The following is a 24,477-nucleotide window of genomic DNA, read 5'->3' as shown; positions in this document are numbered from 1 at the left end:
TGTGAGAAAAAGGTTACAAAAACCAGTCAGACCAGTGTTGCTGCTAAAGTGCTACCTGTTTGTTATAATAATTACAAGTCGTTGTCGTTAATGGTTCTTTTTTGTATCAGTAAAGGCCCTGTCTAGGGCTAAGTTAATGGCTCTTCTCCCGAGACAGTGAGGAGAAGGGAGAGACGTAGGAGGGGGCCATGCAAAATAACTTTAGGACCAGCATGCCATGAGAAGCTACTACTCCAAACTTACTGAAAAGACCCCCAAAACAACGAGCCAATATAGAGTTAGGAAACTGGAGTGATGTCTGGACGTGAGGAACAGTGCTGAGCCTGCAGAGATGCTGAAAACCTTCATTGCCCCTCACCCTGAACAAAAACCCTCTCAAACCGAGACCCGGAGAGAGAAGCTGTAGCGGTCATCATCAAATCTGCGCATATCCTCCTCCTCTGAGTCACCCTGGGAGAGGTGATGGAGACTGCAGACCTGTCTAGCTTCTCAATCTTGAGCTGATCACTTTTAATAAAGGCATTAAAAGGAGAAAAAGCCTCCTGCCCTGTTTGTTTCATGCACCAGCCTCTCACAGTCCCCTCCCGGTCGGGGACACGGTGACAGGCTGCCAGGGCGACCGGAGCTCCGCCACCTGTGGAGAGTTGGCTAGCTGAGAAAGGTCACCTCGACATAATAGCGTTGGTTAAGGTAGAGGGAGGCAAGTCTAGGATTCAGCAGTCAGCGTCCAATCACTGACAAGGAAATTGTGCCCTTGGTGCAACAACGGGATAGAGGAGAGGATCTTTTGCCAAAAATATGAGAATAGTTTCAGCAGAATAACCACAAGAATGTAGAAGCAGTAACAAAATAACCATAAGAATATAGAAGTAGGCGTGGTTGACCGATAAGTAATTAAACGAAAAAGAGCTCAGCTTTGCAGTATGTATAAGCTTCATTAACACCAATATAAATATGTGTGAACTAGCAATAGTTTGAGACTTGCTGATCACGCATATTGTGTGCCGAATTTCTTCCTCCGATCCAACACGCCACCCCCACATCCGGGGCACAGGTGAACCGGGGACATTTCCGTGCCGCCCCTGCCACGCTTCCCCCCCCCCCTGCCGACCCCCCTTTGTCACTCCCTCAGCGTGGGGGGCTTGGTGGCACCGCAGGACCCCCTCTCTGTGCCATCCCCGAGGTGGCACCTGTGCTTTTTGTCACCGCCACCCACCAATTTGTCACCAGTGCCCAAAACAGGGGGTGGCCCACATCCTACAGTGAGGGGGGAGGGACAACAACATTTTTGGGGTCTCCCTCACCACTTCCACCCCCCCGAGGATGCTGTGCAGCTCTGCACCCTCCCCCCACCCTTACTTCCTCCTTCTCCTTCACCTCTGCCCCAGGAGGTGATGCCACTGCTCCCACTGGGGACACACCGGTGACACCGGGGGAACACCGCGGGTCACCCCTCAAAGGGACTGCAGGGTCACAGTGGCTCCTGAAGTCCCCATGATGTGACAGCTGGGGAGACTGGGATGCTGTGCTAACAATCTGGGGGGTGGGTGCTCATTTTGGGGTCTCCAGGGTAGGTCCCAAAGTCCCCTCCTGTCACCACAAAGTCACCTCCCCAGCCCTTGCCTCAGTTTCCCCCTCACTCTGCAGGGACCATGGGGAGCTGATGTTCTGGAATTGGGTTTATTTTGGGGGATTTGGGGTTGGGGGCTACTGGGATGGGCTGGTGGGACAGTGGGATGGGCCAGGGTGTGGCCAGGTTGGTGGCAATCTGGGCTGGGGGCTGGCCAGGCTGGGGGAGGCTGGCCAGACTGGGGGGCTGCAGGGCCAGGGGCTGTCCAGACCAGCGTCCTGCTGGGATCCATGGCTCTGGTGTCCATCTGGACCAGGGTCCATCCAGAGTGGGATTCATGGCTCTGGTGTCCATCTGGACCAGGGTCCAACCTCTCCTGCCCCCATCCATGCCAGGCTCCCCGGCCAGGGCCACTCCTCACTGCAGAGTGGACATGACCCATGGTCAGTGCCAAGATGACCCCAAACCCCCTCCCAGCAACCCCACCAGGCCACCAACCCCAAGCCCCAGTGCCACTGGTGTCCCCTGGAAGCCAGGCCATTTCTGTATCTCCTGGAAAAGGAGATCCACAGTCCTGGGCTGGGGACTCAATGGCATCCAGGATGGTGAGCACCAAGTCCATGTAGTGTGGGGAGGCAGCTGGGGACACCCCTATGGGGATGGGAGTGGGGGGTGAAGGGGGTTAAGGGGTGGGAAGGGGGTTGGAGGGCGGGATGCACCCAAAAATTTGCCAAAGGGGAGGACGCCCAAAAGTGGGGGGAAGGATGGAAAACAGGGAAAGGATGCAAAACAGAGGGGAACAGACCCTAAATAGGGGGGAAATGACCCAAAACAGGGAAAGGACCCAAATGACAGAGAAAGAATCCAAAATAGGGAGGAAAAGACACAAAATAGGGAGAAGGGACACAGAAGAGGGGGAAAGGATCCAAAACAGGGGAAACGTCTCAAAGTGGGGGGAAAGGACCTAAAATCAGAGGACAAAGGGTGTCACGGGCACAAAGCTCTTCCTGCACTCGGGGCACTCCCAGGGCTGACCTTAGTGCTGGCTCCGTTGGTGTCTGGTCAAGGTAGAGCTCTGCGAGAAGCTCTTGCCACACTCAGAACACTCCTAGGGCCTCTCCCCAGTGTGGATGTGCCGGTGCTGGATGAGGGTGGCGTTCTGCTTGAAGCCCTTCCTGCAGTCAGGGCAGTGGAAGGGCCTCTTATCTGTGTGAATGCGCTGGTGTAGAAGGAGAAAGGAGCTGATTGGAAACCTCTTCTTGCATTTATCACACTCGTAGGGCCTCTCCCCTGTGTGGCTCCTCTGGTGGCAGATCAGCTGGGACTTTGACATGAAGCTCTTCCCACACCCCCCAAACTCGAAGGGCTGTTCCAGCCCAGTGTGGACTTCCATGTGGCGGGTCAGGTGGCTCCTCCTCTGGTAGATGTTCCCACATTCAAAAGGCCTTTCCCTGGTGTGGTTTCTCTGGTGGATGGTGAGTTCAGAGCTTGTCCTGAAGCTCTTCCCACACTCTGCACACTCGTAGGGTCGTTCCCCCATGTGGGTCTTCAGGTGGGCAGACAGGGTGGAGTTCTGGGTGAAGCTCTTTCCACACTCAGGACACTCATAGGGCCTCTCCCCGCTGTGGATGCGCAGGTGGGTGACGAGGCCGGAGTTGTTCCTGAAGCCCTTTGCACAATGGGGGCAGCAGAAGGGCCTCTCATCTGTGTGACTCCGCTGATGCCTGACGAGACAGGAACTCATCTGAAACCTCTTCCTACATTTATCACACTCGTAGGGCTGTTCCCCAGTGTGGATTCTCATGTGGAGATTAGGCAGGATCTCAGGGAGCTCTTCCCAAATTCTGAGCACTTGTGGGGCTTCTCCCCATCCTGAAGCTGCTCATGGGCTCCCAGCTCTGAGCTCTGGATGCCTCCCCAGCCCAGGGTGGGTCTTTCCTCCTTGGATCCCTGTGGCGTTTGCAGCCCCTCCTCGTGAGGGATCTCCAGGACTTCCTCCCCATTGGATTCCTGTGCCATGGAGCTGCACAAAACAGCCTCTTCCACGAGGTTCTGCTGTGGGGATTTGTTCTCCCTGGACTCCATCCTCAGCTCCTTGTCTGGGGGAGGAAGGACAAGGAGAGGATGGGATTTGCCTCTGTGCCACAGGGAAGGGCAAGGAGATGCCCCCAGTGCGTCCCCAGCAGGACAGCTTTGGCAGCAGGGTTGTCCTGCAGCCGGGGGCCGTGCTGGGCTGGGAGATGGAGCAGGAGAGAGGGGGAAAGGGGCACTGACTTCCTCCTCACCTGCCTGGGGCTCCCCGGCCATCTTCCTCTTCCTCTCAGTCTCCTCCTCCTGCACCGGGCCAAGGTTTTGGAATGGGAAATCCTGGTTTGGGGGGAAAACAAGGGCTGAACCCGTTGGGTTTGATGGTGTCGGTTGTCCAAGTGCAGCTGGAGAAGTCAGCGCCCCTTTCAGCCTCGGGGGGCCCGGAGCCCGCTCATCCCCAGCCTCCCCCACCCCTCCAGGCAGCCGGTTTGTCCCCCGGCTCCGGGATCGCCCCTCTGCGCTCTCCCCACTCCGGGACTCCCGCGTTCCCCCCGGCTCTCCCGGGGTTCCCCCAGCCCGAGAACGCCCCCGTGCCCGCCGGTACCGGGCTATCGCCACGTGGGACCCCCCAACTTTCTTCCAGGGGCATTTCCGGCTCGGGTTTGGGGTCCAGCAAGGTCCAAACGTCCCCTGCCCCTCGAAAAAACCCTCCCGGAGACCCCCCCGATGGATCCGGGGCGAGCTGCCCTATCCCGCTCACCTGCGGCTCCTGGAGGGGGCGATGCAGCAGGAGCCGGGGGAGCTTCGGCCTGAGCGGCGGGGGAAGGCGGCGGGGAAACCAACGTGGTTCTGCTACTCCTCTTCTCTCTGCTGATCCTCTTCCTCCTCTGTCCCTCCTCTTCCTCCCTCTTTTCTTTCGCTCCCAACCCGGCCCGGGCAGTGCCGACACCCAAAAGCAGCCGCGCTCTGCCCCGGGCGCGTTCCGAAACAACCGCGCCTCGCGCGGCACTGGGAGTGATACGGGGAGCACCGGGTACGGATCCTGAGAGCAGCGGGAAGGAATTGGGAGCGCTCTCCCTGCCAGTCCCGCTCTTACTGGGAGCACTGGGATGGAACTGGGAGCAAACAGCGCCCGGAGGCGGCTGCAGCCGGCGGTGGGCAGGGCCAAACTGAAGGGCGTGGCTATGCAAATAGAAAGGTGATCGCGGGCTGGGATTGGTGGGTGGGAGCATTGGTGGGTGGGACCAGCGCGGGGTTTTCTCGGTTACGTGAGGGCCGGGGCGAGCCGGAGCGATGGCGGCGGCGTCCTGTGAGAGGGGACAGGGAGCGGGATGCGGACAGGGACCAGCAATGGCACCGGGAATGGTGATAGAGGCCGAGAATGGGGGCCGGGAATGGGACCGGGGAAGGGGATAGGGAACGGGAAGGGGACCAGAGATGGGGACGTGGTTCGCAAATGGAGACAAGGACCTGGAATGAGAATATGGGAACGGGACAGGGAACATGGAAACAGCAACCGCAGAGAGAATATGGGCTGGGGATTCGTGCTCCAAAGTGTCCAAGTGAAACCCAGCAGGGGCTGTGAGCTCTGCAGCTGGGCCTCCCCTGGGCTGCTGCGGCCCAGGGCCCAAAGGCGGGAGCTGCAGCCTCGCTCCTGGCTCAAGAACAGGAGCCTCCTCCAGGCCCATGGCCCCTGCATGGCCCCAGCATGAGGGAGGGCTCTGAGGCACAGCGGCTGCTGGCAGGAGGGGCTGCTCCGGCCAGCTGGGGGCCTCTGAGAAATGCCCAAAGCCTTGTGCTCTCTGCAGCTGGCCAAGGACAGCAGCAGGGCTGAACGGTTCGTGTGGCACAGCCAGCCCGAGCTGTGCAGCCCTCAGGGCCCCACGCGAGAGGCGGCCCTCAGGAATGGCACTGGGAATAGCACCGGGAGTACGGGACAGGGACAGGGAATGGGACTGGGAATGGAGACAGAGACTGGGAATGTGGACAGTGATAGGGAATGGGACTGGGGAATGGGGACAGGGACTGGAAATACTGGGCTGGGACCAGGAATGGGATCAGAAATGGGTACAGGGACAGTAATATGGAACCAGGACTGGGAATGGGGACAGGGACTGGGAATACAGGAGAGAGACCGGGAAGAGGATCATAATTCAGACTATCGGAACAGGACAGGGAATATGGAAACAGCAAACAGAGAAAGAATATGAGATGGGAATTAGGAAGATAGGACCAGGATGGGAAATGAGAATACGAGAACAGAACTGGGAATGGGAATATGGGAACGGGATAGGGAATATAGAAATAAAAAATGCAGGAAATAGCAGCGGGACCGGAAATATGGGAACAGAAACAGGACAGGGAATATGGGACTGGGAATATGGGACAGGGACAGGAAATGAGACAGGGAGTGGGATCTGGGACGGGACCGGCAGTGTGGTGACATGGTGTTGTGGGCTCAGTGTTGGCTAAATGCTCATGTACTCTCTAGAATTATTTACTTATTTCTTGTTGCAAGACAGAATTAGAAGAAAGGTAAAGTAGGGTTAAAACTTTAACAGGGTATAATGAAAACTTTAGTAATAGAACTAAAAGAAAAAATAGAGCATAAAACTTTTAAAACACTTCTTCTCCTCTCCCCACAACTTTTTATCTTTCCCACGGACGATGTCCAGAGATGAATTTGTTATTATCAGTCAGTTTACTTCTCCTAAAATAATCTTTCATCAATTTTCTTAGGCAGAGGAGTCTTCCTTGCCTTGGCTATGGAGATTTCTCTACAAGAAACAGTGTTCTTGTGGCTTCAATCTACACGAATAGCAGCCGCTTGGGAATTTGCATTCGTGAAGTCCTTCTCATCTTTTGCAGCCTTCCCACAGCTGTGGTTTTGGGCTATGTTAACTTATTGGGGTGCCATTTTTAAGGATGAACTGTTAAAAAACAAAGGTTCTTTTTATGTATCTCTGAAATCATCTTCATCTCTGAGAACAGAGGTTTTCTTCTTTCCTGGGAGCAAAGGGGCTTCATTACTTTTGTCTCTCTCTGTTCAAGCTTCTCATCAGGATTGCAGCTCCTTTAACAGCTGCTCACTTTAGCATTGGTGCCTCTGTTCATGATGGTAATTAAAACACTATATCCTTCTAAAGCATTTTAATGAGTTACGGGGAAAAAGAGTCTGATGTATCAATTGCATTCTTCTCTATAGCCTTATGGGAGGATTTCAGCCTAAGACTAATGCATTTCTTCATTTTTTCTCTATCTGGGACTTGAATCCTTTTTTACTGCCTTTGGTGTCTTTCTGTTGTCTTCTATATGTCTATCTATATGTCTTTTTCTCTACCTTGAGAGAGGATTGAAGGTCTGTAAGTTTCATTTGTGCAGTGAAGGAGTTGATGTTACCCAGGCATTGCATCATTGTTGCTGTTGGTTCTATGATTCCTGCCCGGCAGTGGTTGGAGCAGTCGTGCATTATTTCAGGCTGCCCTGAGGGGGCTGTGTCAGGATCTCAGGAGGGCCTGACCTAGAACAGCAGCACGCCACGGGCCGATGGCTTCCCCTCCCTCTGCTCAGCAGTTTCTGGTGAAATTCAGCTGAGACGTGGGCCAGCCTGGCCGTGCTGGAGGGGAGGCTTGGATGTGGGTAGCCAGGCTGGAACACAGCAGCAGCACACCAGGGACTGATGGCTTTCACTCCCCTGCCTGGTGGTTGAGGATGAAGTTCAACAGTGGTAGAATCTTCACCAAGCTGCCAAAAATCCAGCACCGGAGCCAGCACAGCCCAGGAACTGCAGGTGGGGCTCAGCAATGGCCTGCTGTGTGAATGTCACATAAGGGAATCTAGCTTTAATTGGCTTAAAAGCAGGCCTGTTTTCACAGCTAGGCAGCAATTAGTTTTACTATGCAAAGAGAAGCTCTCATCAGTTCTTTTCAGAAAAAATAATTTCTACAGGTGACTTCTTCCCTCCTCACTAAATGTCAATCACGGCAAACACAAATGGGAACCAGTGTGGGGCAAGGGAAATCACAGCAGGGAGCGGGGGATCCGGAACAGGGGACACCAGGAACCAGGACATGGGGACAGTTCCAGGGCAGGGGGTCCTTGATCAGCTGCCTTGGAACCTCTGCCAGGGTCTCCCAGTGCAGCCAGAGCCACTTGGCCTGGGCTGCCCAAAGCCCTGAGCAACCCCCAAATTCCTCCCAAGAATGCTCAACTCCCTTGAAACCAGCATCCCTCACATCCCCAGAAGATCCCCCTAATGTCTCCAACCTTGTCTTAGTTCAACATCTTTCTTTTACCCTGGTTTTGTGTGTTTGGAAAGGACAAAGACAAATGAAAAGAAAATCCAGGCCACTGGGAGCCAGGAGGATGTGGAGCCCCTCCCAGGCAGGTGTCTTCCCAACACGGATCACCAGCACCAAGGATCACCAGGGCTCTGCCCTCCCGGGCTCACTGGGGATCATCCAGCACAGATCCTCCCGTGGGGGATGGAGCTGGAGCAGCGCAGGAAGCTCTTCCTGCACTCGTGGCACTCCCAGGGCTGACCTTAGTGCTGGCTCCGTTGGTGTCTGGTCAAGGTAGAGCTCTGCGAGAAGCTCTTCCCACACTGTGCACACTTGTAGGGCCTCTCCCCAGTGTGGATGCGCCGGTGGCTGATGAGAGCAGCGTTCTGCTTGAAGCCCTTCCCACAGTCAGGGCAGCGGAAGGGTTTCTCATCAGTGTGAATGCGCTGGTGCAGGAGGAGAGAGGAGGTTGTCTGAAATCTCTTCTTGCATTGATCACACTCGTAGGGCCTCTCCCCGGTGTGGCTCCTCTGGTGCACGATCAGGCTGGAGCTTGTGCTGAAGCTCTTCCCGCACTGCCCACACTCGTAGGGCCTCTCCCCAGTGTGACTCCTCAGGTGGACAATCAGGGTTGAGCTCTCACTGAAGTTCTTCCCACAGTGCCCACACTCATATGGTTTTTCCCCCGTGTGGCTCCTCTGGTGGACAATCAGTTGGCAGCTCCTGGAGAAGCTCTTCCCACACTGGGGACAGTCGTAGGGCCTCTCCCCAGTGTGGATGCGACGGTGCTTGACGAGGTTGGACTTGACCCTGAAGCCCCTCCCACAGTCGGGGCAGCGGAATGGCCTCTCCTCTGTGTGTGAGCGCTGGTGCACGAGGAGAAGGGAGCTGGTCTGAAACCTCTTCTTGCATTCATCACACTCATAGGGCCTCTCCCCAGTGTGAGTCCTCTGGTGGGAAATAAGGTGGGAGCTCCTGCTGAAGCTATTTCCACACTGCCCACACTCATAGGGCTTCTCTCCGGTGTGGATGCGCTGGTGCACAATCAGGTGAGAGCTCAGCATGAAGCTCTTCCTACAGTGGGAACACTGGTAGGGCCTCTCTCCGCTGTGCATTCTCTGATGAACAATCAGGTAGGAGCTGGTGTTGAAGCTCTTCCCACACTGCCCACACTCGTAGGGCCGTTCCCCGGTGTGGATTCTCATGTGGCGGATCAGGGAGGATCTCCACCTGAAGATTTTCCCACATTCTGAGCACTTGTGGGGCTTCTCCCCATCCTGAAGCTGCTCATCAACCCCCAGCTCCAAGCTCTGGATGCCTCCCAGGCCCAGGGTGGGTCTTTCCTCCTCAGATCCCTGTGATCTGCGTTTGAAGCCCCGCCTTGTGAGGGATCTCCAGGGCTTTCCGTCCCCATTGGGTTCCTGTGCTGTGGAGCCACTCAAAACAGCCTCTTCCACAAGGTTCTGCCGTGGGGATTTGTCCTCCCTGCTCTCCATCCTCAGCTCCTTGTCTGGGGGAGGAAGGACAAGGAGAGGATGGGATTTGCCTCCGTGCCACAGGGAAGGGCAAGGAGATGCCCCCAGTGCGTCCCCAGCAGGACAGCTTTGGCAGCAGGGTTGTCCTGCAGCTGGGGGCCGTGCTGGGCTGGGAGATGGAGCAGGAGAGAGGGGGAAAGGGGCACTGACTTCCTCCTCACCTGCCTGGGGCTCCCCGGCCATCTTCCTCTTCCTCGCAGCCACCTCCTCGTCCATCGGCCGAGGTTTTGGAATGGGAAATCCTGGTTTGGGGGGAAAACAAGGCTTACTGAGTTGGGTTTGATGGTCCCGCTGCCCAAGTGCAGCTGGAGAAGTCAGCGCCCCTTTCAGCCTCGGGGGGCCCGGAGCCCGCTCATCCCCCCAGCCTCCCCCACCCCTCCAGGCAGCCGGTTTGTCCCCCGGCTCCGGGATCGCCCCTCTGCGCTCTCCTCGCTCCGGGGCTCCCGCGTTCCCCCCGGCTCTCCCGGGGTTCCCCCAGCCCGAGAACGCCCCCGTGCCCGCCGGTACCGGGCTATCGCCACGTGGGACCCCCCCAACTTTCTTCCAGGGGCATTTCCGGCTCGGGTTTGGGGTCCAGCAAGGTCCAAACGTCCCCTGCCCCTCGAAAAAACCCTCCCGGAGACCCCCCCGATGGATCCGGGGCGAGCTGCCCTATCCCGCTCACCTGCGGCTCCTGGAGGCGGCGATGCAGCAGGAGCCGGGGGAGCTTCGGCCTGAGCGGCGGGGGAAGGCGGCGGGGAAACCAACGTGGTTCTGCTGCTCCCGTTCCTTCCGCTCCTCCTCTTCCTCCTCTGTCCCTCTTCCACCCGCTTTTCTGTCGCTCCCGGCCCGGCCCGGGCAGTGCTGACCCCCAAAAGCAGCCGCGCTCTGCCCCGGGCGGGTTCCGAAACAACCGCGCCTCGCGCGGCACTGGGAGTGATACGGGGAGCACCGGGTACGGATCCTGAGAGCAGCGGGAAGGAATTGGGAGCGCTCTCCCTGCCAGTCCCGCTCTTACTGGGAGCACTGGGATGGAACTGGGAGCAAACAGCGCCCGGAGGCGGCTGCAGCCCGCGGTAGGCGGGGCCAAACCGAAGGGCGTGGTGATGCAAATACAGGAGCGATCGCGGGCTGGGATTGGTGGGTGGGAGCAGCGCGGGGTTTGCTCAGTCACGTGAGGCCCGGGGGGGCCGGAGCGATGGTGGCGGCGTCCGGTGAGAGGGGACAGGGAGGGGGAATGGGAACAAGGAGCGGGAATGGGACCAAGAATGAAGATAGGGACCAAGAATGGGACCGGGGAAGGGGACAGGGACTAGGGACAGAGACTGGGAATGGGGAACGGGAATGCGGACAGGGACCAGCAATGGCACCGGGAATGGGGATAGAGGCCGAGAATGGGGGCCGGGAATGGGACCGGGGAAGGGGATAGGGACCGGGAAGGGGACCAGAGATGGGGACAGGGTCCGCAAATGGAGACAAGGACCTGGAATGAGAATATGGGAATGGCACGTGGAACACGGAAACAGCAACCGCAGAGAGAATATGGGCTGGGGATTCGTGCTCCAAAGTGTCCAAGTGAAACCCAGCAGGGGCTGTGAGCTCTGCAGCTGGGCCTCCCCTGGGCTGCTGCGGCCCAGGGCCCAAAGGCGGGAGCTGCAGCCTCGCTCCTGGCTCAAGAACAGGAGCCTCCTCCAGGCCCATGGCCCCAGCATGAGGGAGGGCTCTGAGGCACAGCGGCTGCTGGCAGGAGGGGCTGCTCCGGCCAGCTGGGGGCCTCTGAGAAATGCCCAAAGCCTTGTGCTCTCTGCAGCTGGCCAAGGACAGCAGCAGGGCTGAACGGTTCGTGTGGCACAGCCAGCCCGAGCTGTGCAGCCCTCAGGGCCCCACGCGAGAGGCGGCCCTCAGCAATGGGACTGGGAATAGCACCGGGAGTACGGGACAGGGCCAGGAATGGGGACAGGGAATGGGGGCTGGGACGGGGAATACGAGACTGGGACCAGAAATGGGTACAGGGACAGGTAAAATGGAACCAGGACCGGGAATGGGAAGAGGGACTGGGAATAGAACCAGGAATGAGAATGGAAATAGGAGATAGGGACAGGGACCAGAACAAGGAGCAGGATATTGGGACTGCAACCAGCAATGGGGACAGGGACAGGAATGGGCACAGGGACTGCGATGTGATTGAGAAAATGGGAAAGGGACCTGGAATGGGACTGGGACGAGAATATTGGAATGGGACAGGGAATATGGAAACAGGAACCAGAGAGACAATATGGGACGGGGATTAGGAAGATGGTATCAGGATTGGGAACAGGAATACAGGAGTGAGAGTGGGAATGGGAATATGGGAGTGAGACAGGGAATACAGAAATGGAAATGCGGGACCAGTAGTAGGATTGGGAATACGGGAACAGGACGGGGAATATGGGACTGGGAATATGGGAACGGCAATGTAAGGTTGACCCAGGGCCTTTGTGGGGTCTGGTTTGGCAGCTCTGGACCCCCGGGCCTCACTATCTCACAAGGACCAAAGTAAAGGACAGGAGGCGCTCTTCTCCTCGGGCCCAAAAATCCCACCTTAATTGTGGAATCACTCCAGGGAGGCCCAAGAGGGGAAAAGAGATCAAGTGTGTGATCGAGGGTGATTTTAAACCCAGGGAAAGGGGGGCACAGGAGAGAGGCCACGGCCAATGGGATACAACTGATGGGAGGGGCGAGGGGAGGAGTAACCCAGGGCAAGACCACCACCGGGGCTTTGGGGGAGAGGGGTGTGTGCGGGACAAACCATGTGATACAACATAAACTATTCACTGCAAAATAACAAGACCACCCAGTGCAAAACAATAACTAAAGAAACAACTTGATGCAATACAGCCAGACAGACAGTACAGGATAGGGACAGGGAATGAGACTGGGGATGGGATTCAGACTGGGATGGAAGCAGAATGGGCCCAAGAGTGGGGTGACAGGGGAATGGGCCAGAGGAAAGGAGGGTGACAGCAAGGACAGGGGGATCCTGCACAGGGAACACCAGGAACCAGGATGGGGGAGATGAGAACAGTCCCAGGGCAGGGGAGCCTTGATCAGCTGCCCCAGAACCGTGACCAGGGCCTCCCAGCACAGCTGCAGCCACTCAGCCTAGGGTGCCCAAAGCCCTGAGCAACTCCCAAATCCCTCCCAGGAGCCCTCAAATCCCTTGGACCCAGCATCCCCCACATCTCCTGGAAGATTCCCCCATGTTCCCATCAATGTCTTAGTTCAATGTCTTTATTTTTTTACTCCAGTTTTGGGTGTTTTGAAGGGACAAAGAGAAATGAAAAGAAAACCCAGGCCATGGGGACCCAAGAGGATGTGGAGCCCGCAGGCAGGTGCCTTCCCAACATGGATCATTGGGGCTCTGCCCACCGGGGGTCACTGGGGATCATCCAGCATGGATCCTCCCATGGGGCTTGGAGCTGGAGCAGCACATGAAGCTCTTCCCACACTCAGGGCACTCTTAGGGTTTCTCTTAGTGGTGGCTCTGTGTTGGGTCGAGCCACAGCTGTGCCTGAAGGTCTTCCCACCCTCGGGACACTGGTGTGCTGGTGCTTGAGGAGATCCAACTGCTCTGAGCCTTTTTCCCACACTCACAACACTCATAGGGCTGTTCCCCAGTGTGGACCTTCTGGTGGAAGGTCAGAGTGGGTCGACCACTGAAGCTCTTCCCACATTCCAAGCACATGTAGGGCCGTTCTGTGGTGTGCACCCACTGGTGGTAGAGGTGGGAGCTGTGCCTGTACCTATTCCCACATTCCCTACATTCCCAGCGCTGCTCCCCCGTGTGCACCCAAAGGTGGGTGAGGAGATTGAAGCTCTGGCTGAAGCTCTTCCCACATTCCAAGCACATGTGGGGCTTCTCCTCATCATGAAGTTGCTCCCAGCTCCGAGCTCCGGCCGCCTCCCCAGCCTCAGGTGGGTCTTTCCTCCTCAGATCCCCGTGATCTGCGTCTGCAGCCTCTCCTTATGCTCAATGTCCAGGGCTTTTCCTCCCCATTGGGTTCCTGTGCTGTGGAGCTGCTCAAAACAGCCTCTTCCACAAGGTTCTGCTGTGGGGATTTGTCCTCCCTGCTCTCCATCCTCAGCTCCTGGTCTGGGGGAGGAAGGACAAGGAGAGGATGGGATTTGCCTCTGTGCCACAGGGAAGGGCAAGGAGATCCCCCCAGTGCGTCCTCAGCAGGACAGCTTTGGCAGCAGGGTTGTCCTGCAGCCGGGGGCCGTGCTGGGCTGGGAGATGGAGCAGGAGAGAGGGAGAAAGGGGCACTGACTTCCTCCTCACCTGCCTGGGGCTCCTGGGCCATCTTCCTCTTCCTCGCAGCCTCCTCCTCCTGCATCGGGCCAAGGTTTGGCAATGGGAAATCCTGGTTAGGGGGTGAAAACAAGGTGTGAGAGCTGGGGATTCCTCCTGCCCAAGCCCATCTCTAGAAGTCACAGGAGCAGGGATTGAGCTGGGAGAGGCCAGGATGGGCAGCGTGAGGCTCTCGGCTGCTCCCATCTGATGGGGGCGGGGAGAATCCGCCCTGGGGAATAGGAGAGGCAAACTGGGAAAACTGTGGGCTGCAAATCCACACTTGGGCTTGGTGGGGACCCTGGGTAGGAAATGCAATCCCTTTGGGCTGATGCCTGAAATATAAGCTGGAAATAAATCCCCACAGAGCAGTGTTTTTAGATGTCACGTGCTGTGGTATATTCATACAGTAGGTGTTGCTCAGTGTCACTGTGTCACTACAACATCATCACCTACCTGCCAGAACTCATTTACATTGTATGATCTCATGGTTATTAGATAGTTCTTCTGCACCACCCTTGCACCTTCCCAGTGCGGGGGTCATCAGGGGTGATCTGTGATGAAGGCTTCCAAGGTCTTCTTCACATCTGAAGTTTTCAACTTTGTCTTTGGAGCACATGCAGTTACAGTGTTCCTTGGTGTGTCTGGTCCTAACCGGCCTAACTTCTTTATTTTGTGGCTCATTGGCTTTGCACTTGCACAATTTCTCATTAGTACTATCCCTATCTATCTCTGAAGCTATCCACCTGGTGAGGTTTTTTTCTTCTTTTTTTTGTCTATTCAGCATCCCCTAATCAGTTAACCATATACCAGCCATTGCATTGTAGAAAGTTATTTATATCAGGTTATATAGGCACAAAAACCCACATATATATATTTATATAGATATATAAAAAGTCGTGATTTAGGTCCTATTGTTATCAGGTTATATAGATCTATCAGGTTATACTGATATCTTATAACTCAAGCTGTATCATCACTTTGTAACTTTGATCTAAGTTCTGTCGGCATCAGGGCTCTTCCCAAAGGCCTGGAGGTGTTGGAGCAGGGACTGCAGAGATGGGTGAGGGATCCCAGGAGTGGGATTTTGGGGATAGGATCTGTGGGGATGGGAATGTCCCGGGGCAGGGTAAAACGTGAGCCAGGTGTGCAGGGCAGGACCTTGCCCTGACCCCAAGCACTGTCCCAGCTGCAGGATCTGCTTCCCATCAGCCTCTTCCTCCTGTGGTCCCAGGCCCAGCATGGTGCTGGACAAAGGGGCTGGGCCAGGGTCATCCCCTGGTGGGGGCTGTGCACTCCCTGTGCCCCCTCCCCAAATTCCCTCCTGGGGGAGCAGGAGCTGGGGCAGGAGCCCTGTGGGGAGGGACAAGGGGGTGACACCAGGATGGGAGGGTCACACACGGCCCAGGGGGATCCCCCCTCACTCCCAGGGCGCCAGGAAGACAAAGCCCTACACAGAACCCCTGTCCCCCAGCAGCACCTTGTGGGCAGGGTCTGGTGGCACCTCTGGGGGGTCATGACTGCCCCAAAACCCCCTCCCAGCCCCACAGCCACTCCCAGCCCCCTCAAACCACCCCACAGGTCCTGGCTGCCCCCCCACCCCCAAACCACTCCATGCACTATGAATGGCCATAAGATCCATCAAAACTCTTTTCCACCCCCCAAAGACCCAAATTCTCTCCAAGCTGCACAGCCCTTCCAGAACTCCCAAAACTCCCCCACAAACCCCTCCAAAACCCCTTAAACCCCTCCCAGCACCAGAAATGCCCCTAAGAGCCAACAAAACCCCCTTTCAGTCTTCTCAGCATTCCCTAATCCCCTTCCCATCTCCACACAGCACTGACCAGGAGAGGTTTGTGGACAGGAACATCCACAGCTGGAGAGCTCAGGCACTTCATCACCGTTTTAGGCACTTCCATCCCTTTGGGCTCTTCCCAGAGGCCTGCAGATGTTGGAGAGGGGACTGCAGGGAGGGATGAGGGATGCCAAGAGTGGGGTTTTGGGCACAGGAGGAGGGGCTGTGTGAGCCACTTGCTGGGGTGTCGATCTGGAGGCTTCCCTGGTGATCCCAGGGCCCCAGGCTGCAGAGCTGTCACCACCTCCTACTTGGGGTGGTGGCTCTGGTGGGACTTCTGTTCCTTGGGGCTCTTCCTGCAGCCAGAGAACTTGTAGGGACCCTCCTCTGGCTGGGTCCTCCAGGTGGGTCCTCCAGCTGTTCCATGAGCTTTGCTCCATGAGCTCCTACTGTAATTGACTGGGCTCTCCTGGGATCATATGGAGATCATACTGGGAGTGACTGGGAATGACTCCAAGCATGCTGAGGGCAACTGGGATATACTGGGAGTGTCTGTAGCCCTATTGGGGGTGGCGGGGAGCGCACTGGGAGCAACAGGGACCATGCTGGAGGCAACTGGGAGCAAGTCTGGGTCTACACAGAGGGCAACTGGGCATGACTGGGACCCTGGTGGCAGAGACAGGGATCATACAGGGAGTGACTGGGACTATACTAGAGGCCACTGGTATCACACTGGGAGCAACAGGGAGCAATTGGAACCATGCTGAGGGCAACAGGGATCATACTGGGAGTGACTGGGCTCTGGGAAGCACAGGATGGTGAGGAGCAGGAGGACAACTCCCATCCCAGCCCCACAAATAACCCCTATTCCTGTGGATCTCCCAGCCCCTGGCTCCCCCAGCTCACCCCTGCTCTGACTGTTCTGGACTTGCAGCAGCTCCAGGTCAGTGGAGGATGTGCTGGGTGCACCCACCAGGCTGGCTCTGGAACTCCCAATATTCTGGCTCAAATCTGGCCCTGCTCAAAGGGGGTCCCAGCCAGGTCCATGCAAAGGTGGGTGAGGAGGCTGGAGCACTGACTGAAGCTCTTCCCACATTCCTAGCACTTGTAGGGCTTCTCCCTGCCATGAAGGTGCTCAGGAACCACCAGCTCCAAGCTGCACCCGGATCTCTGGCTGCTTTCCCAGCACAGGGTGGGTCTTTCCTCCTCACGGCTTCCTGGGCTGGGTTTGCAGCCCCTCTTCATGTGAGATCTCCCGAGCTTTTTCTCCCCATTGAATTCCTGCAGTCGAGCCTCTCAGAACAGCCTCTTCCACGAGGTTCTGCTGTGGGCATTTGTCCTCCCTGCTCTCCATCCTCAGCTCCTTGTATGAGGGAGGAAGGACAAGGAGAGAAAGGAACAAGAAAAAGGAAGGAAAAAACCCCAGAAAGACAGAAGGAAGGAAGGAGAGAAGGAGATTTATTTTTTGTGCCACAGTGAAAGAGAAAGAGATTTCTCCAATCCACTCCCGGCAGGACGGGGTTGGCAGCAGGGTTGTCCTGCAGCCGGGGGCCGTGCTGGGCTGGGAGATGGAGCAGGAGAGAGGGGAAAGGGGCACTGACTTCTTCCTCACCTGCCTGGGGCTTCCAGCGCATCCTCATCTTCCTCATGGTCCCCTCCTCCATCTGGTCAAACTTTGGGAACTGAAATTCCTTTTTGGAGGGAAAAACAAGGTGTGAGTGTGTTGGCCTGGGTGTTCTTCCTGCCCAATTCCATCTCCAGAAGTCACCAGGTGTCCATAAAAACCTCCAGACCACCAAGGTTCAGCCACCCTCATAAAAACCCAAACCACCAAGATTCACCAACCAACCATTCACCCAGGAGTTCCCCCGCTACTTTGGGGTTCAGGGGTCCCTCCTGTCTGGCCTTCTGCGGCTCCAGTGTGTATTGGTATCCCCTCTCTCTGGGCTGCAGGGCTCCTGGCAATCCCAGAGGTTCCCTTCCCTGGGCTCCCCAGGTGGGTGTCAGAGGGGCTCCAGGGGTACCAGCTGTGCGGGGTCCCCGTTTCAGGGCCCCGGGGTACCCATGGGTCTCCCTTGTCCATGGTCCCAACATCTCCAGTGTGAAAAGTGCATATTATATGGCTCTACGCAGATATTTAGCATATGGATTTTGATGTATTGATTAGTAGTGCTGTATTAACATTTTAATAATATATGTAGTCTTGTAATTAAAAGGTAACTTTTGTAGTTTAAATAAGAACTATGTTAGTGGGATTTTTTAAGAAAGGAATGAGGCACTCGCACCAGATAGCAGCCCCAGGACACCTAAATCTTTCAGAGAAAAAGAATTTATTGCCCTCTTATCAGAAGAAACGAACTTCGTCCCGCCTCCAAGGCGCTGTTAGGATTAGAAGGAAGAAGTTGATGATGACCAGACAGAATCCTGTATTTGAATGGAATTTATGCATCATGTATGAAGTGGATGAATATGCAACAGGCTATTGCTTTTAAGGGTTAATCCTCTGTTAACCCGTGTCCTTTTTCGGGCTTGTGCTGCCCAGAAAAAGGTACCCGGACGTCCGTAACTCTTTGTCTTTATTGTCTCATATTCTCCTAATTCAAATTGTCCAAATTATTATTACTCTAATTGTATTACTATTTTTATAACCATTTTGTTACTATTAAACTTTTAAAATTTTAAAAACAAGTGATTGGCGTTTTTCTCATCTAGTCTGCCGGGCTTCCCCCTATCCGGGCCCCACGTTCCAGGCTCCCGGGGGTCCCCCTTATCGGGATGTCGGACCCCGCAGGCTGCAGAGGCTCCCCCAGCTCCGGTGCCGCCCTCTCCGCTCTCCCAGCCCCAGCCCCGCCGGTCCCGGGCGATCCCCCCGAGGCTCGGGGCTGACGATGCAGCGCCTGCCCCGGGCAGCCCAAGCACCACCGCGGGAGGGTCCCACGCACCCCCGGCCCAGCGCCGGGGCTCTGCCGGCAGCCAACACTGAGACCCCCAAAATTCTGTCCCGGAGCCGCTGGGCGGGCTCCCGGCCCCGAGCAGAGAGCTCTGCCCAGGGGCTCCCGGGGAAAGGCGGCGGCGCTCGGCAGCGGCCCCAGCCCGCCCGGCCTGCGGGAATTCCCCCACATCGGCACAAAATCTTGCCCCAGAGGAGGCCCTTGGAACACCTGCCTGCGGCTCCTCCCTGCCCCGGAGATCCTGGGAGCTTCCCCGCTGTTGCAGGCGGGGATTTGGACCAGGGAGGCTCTGCGGGTCCCCCTGGGCTGTGCCCCCTCCCCGCCCGTGCCGGCCCCGGTGAATCGGTAAAACCAAAAGTCGTGGGCAAAAACTCTCTAACTCAAAGTTAGAAAGTGGTGTGTTTATTACGCCGGCGGGTGGCACGGGCAGGGTGGTCCCTGAAATGTGTGACTGCGCCACACAAGGATTTTTGCCTTCTATTTATTTCCCAAAAAGAATACATATGCATAACCCCAGCACCTCCCATCCCCGCTTTTGTGAAATACAAAGCTGTGTTTCGTGTCAGGTACATACAGGCAACGTGTGTGTTTGTGATTGTGATATGTGTGGACACTGACCATGGGACAGTTATAAAGACGAATTCTAATAAATAACTGAGGAAGTAAAGCATGGAAGAAGGCCTTTGAACCTATCCTTTGTTTGCAATTAACCTTTATAAGTCTTAATTTGATTTAGGAGCATTTGAATTAAAGCTTTAAGGATGTTGCTTTTTGACAGGAATTTTTGCTTGTAGCTAAGCCTGAAAGAGTTTTGCAATAATAACCTTTTGAAGTATAATTTTAGAATATTGCTTGTAGTAAGAATCTTTGAAACTATAGCTTTAGAATATATAAAAAGGAAACATGCTTATCCCACGCCTTAACAAAACAGTGAAAAGCAGCTTGAGAAAGGAAGAGGAACATCAACTCAATGATTAATAGTTTCGACCAAGGGAAGCTGGACATCACTGTTATGAGATTTAAAGTCCTTGCAATAAAAAGGTGGACACACATCTGGAAACTGGAACTCCATCAACTGGGATACTTCTTTCTTCTTTCAGAAGCTGGACCACCATCATCTGGGGATACTCCTTTCTGAGATACATCCTGAGAAAAACTAAATCACAATAGTGTATAGAATTGTGATGTAAAAATTGGAAATAGAAACTGCTGATGAGTACAAATTGGGAATAGAAACTGCTGAGAAAGCTGATGAGTACCCCTATAAATACCTGTAAGCCTCAACTATTGGTGTGCAGTTGGAGGGAAAACTTCCCCCACTGTACCCAGCGCTGTATTGCTCATGCTTTACCATATTAATTAATAAATTGATTGCTGCTTGAATATTGACCTAGTCAAGCTTCTCATTTATAACACTTTGTATTAAAATGAGGTTATTAGTCCTTCATGAGTGCACAATTCTTCTCTTGAATGGGTCGGTGGTCCCAGGGAAGAAGACAGGAAGGTCTTCGTCAGGTCCCTGTGACCCTCTGGCAGGATCCAAGGCCCCCTGCTTCCTGATGGATTGACACAGGGTCCAGGTGCTGGGCATTGTTCTACTGGTTTCAATATGTTCCTATAATGGTTCACTTGCTCCACTTCCTTCAACAAATGAGCTCATAATATAACAATGAGCTTTAGCTTAAGCATCTAATAATCATTAACCTATCATTGGTTTATCTATCTTCAATATGAATTGGTCCTAACTCTCAGCTAAAATCTTACATTTTTAAAACCATGATTCACCGGTGCTGATGTTTGGCCCAGGCTCTCTGGCTGTCCCCAGCTCCCGCAGGATCCCAGCATGACCGGGCCCCGAGCCCCTGCTCAGCCAAGGGTCAGTGTCCATCGCCAGCCCTTTGCCATGGGCTCCGGCCACTGCCCACCCCGGCACAACCTGCATCTCCCAGGGCAGCTTGCTCCAGCCGGCCACTGGAGGTTCTGCAACGAGGCAGAATATTCAGTTCATGGAATCTTTGTTATCTCTGCTTACAAGTGCAAAACCAGCTGCTGCTGAGACAATCCTATCTCTGTCTGAGTGAAGGCTTCCCACCTGTTATAGATACATATTATAATATTGGCTTTTTGCAAACAAAAAATGGATTTTATATGTGTAATGTTAAAGTAACTTTGTTATACGGTTTTTATTTCTGTTGTTAATTAAGCTTAGACATAGAAGTGAAATAGCTATGCTTCTGTTAAAATGCCTGCTTGGATGGGATAACATCCAATGAACATAGGATGAGGACACCTGCTACAGATATGTCAAATATCAGCACTCACTGTATGAAGACAGTGTGGACCAAGACCCAAAAACTGGAGGTGATAAAAAAAGGACTAAAACCACAACCAAGGAATCTGCATGCTCTAAAAAGGCGGACCCAAGGAGGAGCCATGCTAAATAATTCTTGGAACATGTAAACTGGTTTGGGGGAAAAGTTTACTATGCATAAGGATCTATGAGTATGCAACAGGCTGATGTAATGGAAAAGGTATTTAAGGGGTATCCCCAAAGATAACAGGGTGGTCTTGGCTGAGTGCCAAGATGCACCTGGCCATAATACCCTTTGCTCTATGGTCCCTGTCTCCTATTGTCCTTTATTAAACTTTTCAAATTTTCACAGGACAGTGAATGTGTTTTTCACACCACCCAAAATGCTGCATTCAGTTCTGACACACCATTAAGAAATCCAAGAGCAAACTGGAAGCCGACTACAGAATCTTGCAAAATCAGATCCAGGAACATTTTGTTTTAAAATCTCAAATACTAACAGAATCTGAGAAAGTCAACAACATTACAAAACAAGCTTCCAGCACTGGGACTAGAAGAGTTCAGGCAATGCATTTGATTGGAATGAGCCCTCTCTTTCTGACATGTGAGCAATGCCATTGAATTTCCTAAACCGGGGAAATGGGGAGCCCTGGCAGCAGCAGCTTCACACACAGCAATGACACAGAACAGGGCAGGGCAAGCAGTGCCAAATTTATAACTTCTACTTGCAATTAAGAACTTTGGTTTCATATTCTACTATAGCCACTATAATATAGAGTCAAAAAATCTAAAATTACTAGTAACAAATATAATAACTGTAGTGTTAATAGCAAAAATAGAGATAATAGCAATAATAAGAATGAATAATGGTAATAAAACCCTACCATGCTTATACTAGGTTTGCATGGCCAGGTTTTGGGGAGGGGGAGGGGGGCCTAGGAGCACCTTCTGGGAGAGGATGATGGAAGCAGCTGCTCCTCCATGTCCCACAGAGGCAATTCCAGCCGGCTCCAGGACAGACCAGCCGCTGGCCAAGGCTGGGCCAGTTAGAAATGGTGGTAACACCTTTGGGATAAGAGATTTATGAAAATTGGTTATCATGTAGTTGTAGCTGTGACCAGGGTGAGAACATGTGAGAGAGGAACAACTCTGCACACCCCCAGGGCAGGGCAGGAGGAGGGGCAGGAGCTGCTCCAGGGGCTGGAGCTGATTGCCCTGAGATTCCCTGGGCAGCCCCTGGGGAGGCAGCTGGGCCCCTGCAGCCCATGGAGGGCACAGAGAGCAGAGATGCACCTGCAGCACCTGGAGGAGCCCGTGCTGGAGCAGGGGGTGCCTGAGCAGGGGCTGTGACCCCATGAGAAACCTGTGCTGGAGCAGGGACCTGCAAACCCATGGAGAGAGGAGCCCACACTGGAGCAGGGTCCTTCCATGTGAGCCAATGGGGGAGTGAGCCACGTTGCAGCAGTTTGTGAAGAGCTGCTGTCCCTGAGATGAACTCACCTTGGAGGAGTTCATGGAGAAGTGTCTCCAGGAGGGACCCCTGGCACAGCAGGGGAACGACTCCTCTCCTCGAGCAGCAGGAGAAACAACAGGCGATGAACTGAGCAGAACCCCCATTGCCTGTCTCCCTGCACCCACTGCGGGAGGAGGTAGAGCTGGGAGCGAGGGATGGGCAGAAGGTGTTTTTAAAGCTTTATTTTACTTCTCACTATCCTGCTCTGATTGATAGCAATAAATTTAATTAATGTCTCTAATTTTGAACTGTTTTGCCCATGATGGCATTTGCTGAGTGATCTGTCCCAGTCCTTAACTCAACCCATGAAGACTTCATTCTATTTTCTCTCTCCTCTTCATCTCTGGAGGGGAATGAGAGCAGCTTTGGTAGGTGCCTGACATCCATCTCTGCTCCTTGTGATGTCACAGGCCCTATGAGTGTCCCGAGTGTGGGAAGAGCTTCTGCCAGAGCTCAGCCTTGACCCAACACCAATGGAGGCACCACTAAGGGAAGCCCTATAAGTGCCCTGAGTGCAGGAAGAGCTCCGTGCACTGCTCCAGCTCCATCCCCCATGGGACAGTCCATGCTGGATGACCCCCAGTGACCTGAGGTGGGCAGAGCCCCGGTGATCCTTGGTGCCGGTGATCCATTTTGGGAAGACACCTACCTGGGGGCTCCAATTCTTCCTGGCTCCCTGTACCCTTGATTTTCTTTTCATTTCTCTTTGTCCTTTCAAAAAACCAAAAAACTGGGTAAAAATAAAGATGTTGACCTAAGGCAAGGATGGGGACATGGGGGAATCTTGCAGGGGATGTGGGGGATGCTGGGTTCAAGGGAGCTGAGGGTTCCTGGGAGGGACTTGGGGGTTGCTCAGGCATCTCCAAGTTGGGGGATTGCTACCAACACCCTGACCAACAGGGTGTCAGGTTGTGCTCTGACTCTGTCAGCATTGCTTTGTATTACTGCATTGTTTATTTTATTTTTAAAAATTTTCTTCCCTATTAAAGAACTGTTATTCCTGCTTCCATATCTTTGCCTGAGAGCCTCCCCCCTTAATTTCAAATTTATAACAATTCGGAGCAGAGGGATTTCCATTTTCTATTTCAGGGAAGGCTCCTGCCTTCCTCAGCAGACACCTGTCTTTTTGAAACAAGATAAGTGGTCTCATTGTTAAGGATGTTATGAATAAGAAGCTTGACTAGGCCAATATTCAAACAGCAATCAATTTATTAATTAATATGGTAAAGTATGAGCAATACAGCGCTGGGTACAGTGGGGGAAGTTTTCCCTCCAACTGCACACCGATAGTTGAGGCTTACAGGTATTTATAGGGGTACTCATCAGCTTTTTTCAACAGTTCCTATTTCCAATTTTTTCTCATCAGCAATTTTTATTCCAAATTATTACATCACAATTCTATACACTATTGTGATCTTAGTTTCTCAGGATGTATCTCAAAAGGAGGATCCCAGATGGTGGCGGTCCAGTTTCCGAAAGAAGAAAGACAAATCCCACCTGGTGGAGTCCAGTTCCCCAGATGTGGGTCCACCTTTTAATTGCAGAGACTATCAATCTAACAACAGTGATGTCCAGCTTCCCTTTGGTCGAAACCATAAATCCTTCAGGTGGTGTTCATCTTCCTTTCTCAAACTGTTTTTCTCTGCTTCAATAAGGCGTGAGATAAGCATATTTCCTATATATATATATATTCTAAAGCTATAGTTTCAAGGATACAAGTAATATTCTAAAATTATACTTCAAAAGGTTATTATTGCAGAGCTTTTTTATGGATTAACTGCAAGCAAAAAGCAACATCCTTAACACCTTAATTCTAATGCTCCTAAATCAACCAGGGTTAATTGCAAACAAAAGATAGGTTCAAAGGCCTTTTCCCATGCTTTATTTTCATCAGTTATTATTAGAATTCGCAACTATCCCATTGTTGATGTCCACACATTTCGCATTTGCAAGTACACACGTCGCCTGTTTGTACCTGACACGAAACACAGCTTTGTATTTCACAGGGAACAGAGGGGAAGGGGGGATCCCCGGCCTGGAAATTGAGTTCTAGGGGTGTCCTGTGGCACAGAAATAATGAATCAGGGGGTTTCCTGTATGGGAAATGTGGCTTCAGAGAAATCCCCTTCCTGGAAATGGGGGTTCAGAGGGGTCCTGGTGCCTGCAAATGGAGGTTCAGAGAGGTGCT

At 53.8% G+C, this 24,477-nt stretch overlaps 1 protein-coding gene and 1 pseudogene across 1 annotated transcript in view; one reads left to right on the top strand and one right to left on the bottom strand.

Moving 5' to 3' along the window:
- LOC139605266 (zinc finger protein 436-like) overlaps positions 1-24,477 on the top strand; it is a 167,189-nt gene that overhangs the window by 130,304 nt on the left and 12,408 nt on the right. The window lies entirely within an intron of this gene.
- On the bottom strand, positions 2,257-10,458 carry LOC139605279 (zinc finger protein 850-like; annotated as a pseudogene).

The sequence above is a fragment of the Agelaius tricolor genome, unplaced genomic scaffold, assembly GCF_023055355.1.
Source record: "Agelaius tricolor isolate 1412-34295 unplaced genomic scaffold, bAgeTri1.0.p SCAF_63, whole genome shotgun sequence".
NCBI lineage: Eukaryota > Metazoa > Chordata > Aves > Passeriformes > Icteridae > Agelaius > Agelaius tricolor.
Note: the sequence above shows the minus strand (reverse complement) of the source record. Positions and strands in the feature narration are given on the sequence as shown.